The sequence below is a fragment of the Crocodylus porosus genome, unplaced genomic scaffold (genome assembly GCF_001723895.1).
Source record: "Crocodylus porosus isolate Cpor-Errol unplaced genomic scaffold, CroPor_comp1, whole genome shotgun sequence".
NCBI lineage: Eukaryota > Metazoa > Chordata > Crocodylia > Crocodylidae > Crocodylus > Crocodylus porosus.
Genome location: NW_017728915.1, coordinates 13,201,006 through 13,207,997, shown reverse-complemented (window position 1 = coordinate 13,207,997; position 6,992 = coordinate 13,201,006). Strand labels below are relative to the sequence as shown.

At 42.5% G+C, this 6,992-nt stretch overlaps 1 long non-coding RNA gene across 1 annotated transcript in view; it reads right to left on the bottom strand.

Annotated features, from left to right (window-relative positions):
• Nucleotides 1-6,183: 6,183 nt before the first annotated feature.
• The window catches only part of LOC109310783, a 19,160-nt gene continuing 18,351 nt past the window's right edge, over nucleotides 6,184-6,992 (bottom strand). The window contains exon 4 of the long non-coding RNA XR_002101311.1: nucleotides 6,184-6,252. This is a non-coding gene — a long non-coding RNA (uncharacterized LOC109310783). The remainder of the gene's footprint in view (nucleotides 6,253-6,992) is intronic.

The following is a 6,992-nucleotide window of genomic DNA, read 5'->3' as shown; positions in this document are numbered from 1 at the left end:
CTCCTGAGGTCAAGTAACCCTGAGCTGCTAGCCAGGGCAGGTTTTTGTACTGCTGGGGCCAGGACAGGGCAGCTTTTTATACTGCTGGGGACAGCACAGGTGCTGGCCCTGGGCTCTAGATGTCCCTGGCTGCAGATCCAGGAGGAGACAGGCAGAGTTATTTTGCCCCAAGTGGCACAATATGTTCCACAACACAGTGCATGTCCAAGCACATGCACTGATGCAAAAAGCCCCAGCTCAAATTTGCACCACTTCTATTTGAACTGCTGCAAGCGCACATGCTTGCATGTGTGGATGCACCCCACCTGTGCTCCAACTGTCTGTGCTATGTTTTGTCCCCACCACTGCCTACCCTTTACTACCTGCCCCACTGCCTCGTCCCCATCACCTGCCCCCTACCACTGCTTTCTCCACTGCACTGGTGGTGGGGATGAATTTAAGATGTTCCTCCCATAATTAGATTCTATACATGGAAAATTATAATGAATTTATAATTTTTCCATGTATCAAATCTACTTATTGGAAGGCTGTCTTAAATTCAGGGTTGTCTTGGATTTGGGTAAATGCTGTAAATCTTTTTATTCTAAATTACTTTAGGAAAAATACATTCTTTGAATTCTAGAGACCTTTGAAAATGTCTTAATAAAAAAATTATGTTAGACCTAAAGCTAAATAGATTAATTGCTAGTATAGACAATTATCTTTTACTACTGTGGACTGTGTCACTTCTAGTTTTCTTGTAGATAACAATTATCAAGAGTTTTCAAGAATTCTGGAAGTAATTGGAATCCTGTGGAATTCAACACATTACTCTGTACAGGCCAATGTTTCATAATGGCTTCAAAATGTGTTTGAAATGGTTCCATTTTTGCAGCATTGTCTATATAGCAATGAGAGATTGCAGTTTAAATGTGCTGGGCAAGAGACATGTATTGGAAGAATAGATATTCCACAAGCTCTGCTGTCTCTCTAGAACTCACTACTTTGATTCAACAATTCTTCTCTTAACAAGTTCCAAATTTCCCCTGTTGATGTAATAGCAAAGAAGAAGCAACATCACAGATCTGCTCCTTTAATTTAGTTTGTACAGTTCAGAATATGTGTTTTTATGCAGCAGTGCAATACTAGGCAAATGCAATGACTCCATTTTTTTAAAAGTAATTGCGCATAGGACAGAATATGTCAGTTTAAAATAATATTGCACAAAATAATAGATTAGGAAATGCTTACTTGAAATAAAAGCTGAAATTTTGTTTTAGAATGCAGCTGTTCAAATTGGAATGTGATTAGAATACCCACCTCTTATGAAAAAATACGATAGAAGTTTTAATGAACACAGTGTCCATAGATCAGCCTTGGTTTATGACATGACCTAGAACTAGTTGATTAAGTTGGAAATAAGTCCTGGTATGTCAAAAATGCTATATTAATCTCTCATCCCATATAATTATTATCAGAATCTCCACAGTGTAGGAGCCCAGAAAAACTCAAATTCTTAGTGCCATGCCTTTACTTTTTCAAACCTCTTTCATCAGCTGGTACGATCCATAATTCAACCCAACAACACACTTCTCTTCCTCCCTACTCCAACATTTATTGAAAATCACATGACATTTCAGAACATTGAACCAGAAAGAACTTCCTCCTCCCACCCAAAAAACCCAGTTCAACTACTTCCAAGTACTCTCTGTACCTATTTTGTTTGCAGTCCATAGACTTGATAAGAGAATGAGAAAACCAAAATACTATAGGTATTTTATTCACATATCAACCTCATAATAAAATATGGGATTTAACCTGAATATTATTATTCTGCCTCTAGGTTTATGTCCCAGGGCAATTAAACTAAAGCAGTGGAAACCCCTTCTCTGGGGCCAGTATCATGGCAGCCAAGCCCCACAGTCCCAGGAAACACCCATAGAAGTCTCATAATGGGGAAATACTTACCTACATCAGGCATGGTGAGTGGGGACTGGCTGCAGCTGAGCAAACTGCCTGCATGGTTCTTCAGTCGTTCGTTTATGTAGCTGGAGCCAGCACGCGGAGATGATGTCACTGAAAAACACTGGTCGGCTCAGATAAAAGCTGGCAGCAGAAAGAATGCCGGGGAGAAACAGCTGAGAGGCAATTGTACACTCCCTCCAGCACAACCAGAGCCACGTCTACGGTGGGACCCAGGATAGGGTCCCAAAGATGGGCCCACCCCACAACTAAAGTAGTGCTTGGCACCAGGACCAGTAGCACATGCGGGGCATGTAATTAGGGAGTTGAAACTGTACCTCCCTGACACTTCAATTCATTCTTTTCTTCTACATTTTGGTTGCCCCTAAGGCTAAAGAATGGCTGCATGCCTTACTCCTAATGCCAAGAAACCAGGGCCCCTCAGAAACTCCAGGTGAGGACTCTGAAAGCTGAGTAGGCTGCTCAGTGGCCAGTAAGCACATGGTCCCAAGTCACAGACAAGAATGACAGGTATAACCCAGGCCCATGTTAACTGATCCAAAAACAAAGGACCCTCATCTGTTAAGCAGCTTGCAAACCAGACACTGCATTCAGGCCATCACACCTGAGGCCCAGATCAGGGTTACACCACTAGGCTTGGCACCTGAAGTCTTCAGGCTGTAAAGCACCCAGATAAATCTAAGTGGTTGGCACAGGGAAAGGGGTGTAGGGGAGATGGATGCCCAGGATCATCCACTGGCAACACCTCCTAGCAAGTCCCAGCTTTGAGGGAGCCTCCCACTCTTGGATAGAACATCTAGATGCAGTGGGCAAGTATCAGGGGCTTCTCTTGGGAGGTAATGTATGATCAGAGAGAGTGCCTGAGGGAAACCAGAGACAGGATAAAAACAATCAATCCCAAGCTGTTCAGGAGTAGCTATATGAAGCCTGACGGGTACAGCTTACATATTTACAAAAACTACACAATAATTAAAATCCATTTAGTAAAGCTTTTTTTATGTTTTTTCGACAAATATCAAACAATTTGAACAAAGGTAACATTATTTAACTATAATTTCCTCTAAATATCAAAATAATAGTACCAACGAAGTTGGTTAAAACTATGGAGAATTCAACCTCCAAAGACTATGGAAATAGCAGTCTATCTTTACTCTGTATCATTTCACTGGCATTCCATTCCTTCCCCCACCACCCCCCAACCTCAAATGATCATTTTTGTGCACATTTATCTTCAATTATTACAACAAAAGCTCTTTTCAAGTAATAGCAAATGATGCTATTTTCTTCCTGGTACAAGCAGCACTCTCAGAAAAAGTAGCAGTGATACTAAACATTGGCCAAGATTGTTATGGAAATATATTTCTCTGTATCCTGTTGTCATGGCAGCTAAAGATCAAAACATGCAGGCTACATACAATATTTTATACTGATTTGAAAGAAACATTCAAATACATAATCTGATACATTTGAAACAAGAGAATAGTTTAAGATTTTGTATAGTTCAATCGATTTTTAGTTCATTATTTATATTCATTGCATTCCCTTACTGTGTATGTTACAGTGTACAGGCAATGTCATTACTTAGGCATTTTAAATCTCCTTTTAATTTAACCCTGGCATTAGTCCAATTTCAGCAATGCTCTTGACTACACAAAAGGGTACTTCTAACTGACATTTTTTTGGGGGTAGTGATGTTTAGATAAGGCTAAATGGTCTTTGTTGTACTGCAGCTGACCCTAAATTTGATAAGATGATAAGTCTTGCGTGCAAATTTCAGTTTCCTTAGTAAGAACCACCGACCTACCATTCATTTCAGAGTTACATTCAGAATATCCAGTAGTTTTGTTTATATAAGAGAAAGAAAAGAACAACACCATATATCAAAATATTTTACGTGATAATCCAGCTTCTGAATACTTCCTTGCAAAGAAATTGTCATTCTGTATGTAGAAGTGCAAAACAAAATAGTTTTATCTATTCACACACTTAGCCATTGTTGGTGGAATAAATGTTCTCAGTGGCATGTAACATTGTTCAGTGTTGTGGAAAATTCTAAAATAGGATCTCATCACATGTGCTACCCTGGCTCTGAACAAGAAGGCTGGATTAAAGTGACTGTTGCAGACTTCAGAATAGAGAATGTTCTAATTTTTGTTGGTATTTATGAACCTCTGTCTGCTTTCTTTGTTCTGTTTTGTTTTGTTTTGCTTATATCCCATTTATTTTATATAGATTATCAGTGAAAGTTTTTGCACACACATACCTCAGGTCATCTGAGTTCTGTTTCCTGATTCAGATATTCCAGTTTGGGGTTCATATTTGTATTACACAGGCACCTCTATAGACTTGCATGATAAAATGTCTTTGCTTTGTCATAGATGATGATGACAATAGCATAATTAAGATGCATGCATTTTTTTCAAATAAAGAAATCTGAAACAGGCAGCAGGAAACAAGCTGAAAGGAATTTGATGGGGAAGAGAAAAGGATAAGTGATGGCAAGGAATAGAAATAATCCTTTGTATGATGCACCAAAAGGCAACAGATTTTGGTAGAAATTCAAGAAACAAGAGCCCTTTGTTAGCCACCTACTACAAAAGCAACAGTGTTGTACATTGTTTTACCATTGTACCTGACTACTTTTGAATAAAGGGGAAGTGAATAATAGGATTCATTCTCTTCTCAGGGGGAAAACTGTATGTGCAGTGTACTGCTTGATATTGTGTGTGTAGCACGTCTGAGTCCCAAAAGTGGCTGTGACTCCCCCCTGGCAGCTCTGCAACCATGGTCTGCTCTGCCCCTAGGATGCTCTCCCTGTCTCACCTGCCATGCCTTGATGGATAATAAGTTAAGAGGGAGGCTGCCCCCCAGACTTTGCTAGGCTTTGGTCCCACTGGTCTTAGGCTCTGGCCACACCTCTGTAATCTCAGGCTGCTGGCTGGGCTTTTATGTTCTCAGATCTCCTGGCTGGGCCTCTATAGTCTACTGTGCTCAGCTGGGCACCCAACGCCTTATGGGCTATTTGCATGGCTCTGTAACCTCCCCTTTACCACACCCCATGCCTCACAGGTGTTACCAGTACAATGTCCCTTTGATGGGGCCTCAGCCTCCTCAGCCTCTGCCCCTTCAATCTAGGTAGGCATACTAGCCTAGGCCCACTGGATAGGGCCTGGTTTCAAGGCACTAGCTTCCCTTCTCTGTTTGCAAGTTACTGAGTATACTGAGTATACTCCAGTATACTGGGCCCGTGGCCCCTCAATGCGTGCACCCTTGCTGGTGCTGGGCCCCTGGCCCCTCGGTGGCTCACTTAGCACTCAAGCCTTACGCCCTCTGCTGGCAGGGCTCAAGGCAATCCAGTGTTCTCCTGGACACCAGTGAGGCCGCCACCTCTCCTACAGCCTCTTCCACAAACCACCGGTTTATCCCAACATAAATACAAGCCTCTGGGCTATAACATGAACAATGACATGCAGCAGTCTTCTTTCCTTTTAAGAGTATAAACCTCTACTAACCCAGCATCCTGGGCCCCCTTTACACATAAACTTTACCTTTGCAATGGACAGCTTCAGGAGCATATCTGTCAACCTTGGGCATCATCTCAGAGCCTTAGGTAACCTAGCCCCCTGCAAGGTAATACCTAAGATCTTAAACCTTATTACTTTATGGAAAATCAGTAAATGGGGAAACAGGTATGATGTTTTAACAGGAGACTTCAGGGATGGAGAGATATACTGATGTGTTCTGCACTAAATGGAATTCTCAAGGGTTTATAACTTCATGCCTAGATCGACTGTACTGCTGTAATCCAAATAAGCAGCAACAAAGGCACATGTACTAGAAACCAGATCAGGGTTCAACAAAATGGGATGGCATTTCCTAAACAACAGGGATGATGGGGAAAGGATTACTCATGGATGCAGCTACATGAAATATTACTATCAGTAAATAATTCAACAGTATATCTAAACTGCAGACAGAGTTGACTAATTCTGGATGTATATCTTCAGCTAAAAAAGAGTTGCTGTATGGATCTTAAATTGCTCAATTACACCTAATAATCTTAACAAGGTTTAACACAACTCACAACAATAAGTAATATAAAAGAACTCTGCAATAAAATTCAGAAAACGTACATACACTCTTGAAGATAGTCTGAGAGAGACAGTGAAGAACAGCAAAACGTGTATGCAAATACCTGCCTCACTTCCTTCAGTACTCTATGGCTAAGTACAGATATTCAAAAATCCCAAGGAAGAATAGATCTAAGTTATGCAATTTTCTGTAAGCGGCCTAGGTTAGATCATTTGTGAACAAGATATACATGACCGTCCTTTGCTGGAGGGGGCATGCAGGCTGCCTGCACTGACTGAGGCCTGCAGGTTGGGGGCACTCCTGGTCACCTTCCAGCATGCCCTGGGCTGCCAGACTGCTGAGCACCTAGGCCATCCTGATGGTAAACACAACCTTAGACCCCCACCCCGCCCTAGTACTCTGGGACGCTGTAGCTGTGGGCCTAAAAGCCTTGCAGCATCCCAGATGACCATGGCCTGGGTACCTGCCAGCAGTGACCAAGCCAAAGACATCACATGGTTCTCTCTGTTCAGGCCCAGTCCTGAAGTTCTGCCTCCTGCCACACCAACTGACCAGAGGCAAGCTACCCACACTGGCTCCTATTTACGGAGGGAAAAGGAGTCCATGTTGAGGTCTTGGTGGCACAGTACCTGGCTCTGGCCACTTTGATGTGATGTCCAGGAACCAGAGTTGGGTTCTATGGGACTATGCTAAAGACCCATGGGAGTCCCTGGGCTTATGCAGGGGACACAGGCACCTCCCTTCCATCTCCCCAGCTGCCTGTTGCCAGCACAAGGTGCCCGAGGGAGGCAACAATTGGGTTTGTTGCCCGGTGTGCGTCGCACCAAATAAACACACTGGGGGAGAAGCAGACAGAGTTTATTTGAGCTCAAGTAAAAGGCACAGGGAGACTGTATTGTCTCAAATCCTGCACACCTAACCCTGCAACAGCGGGATTT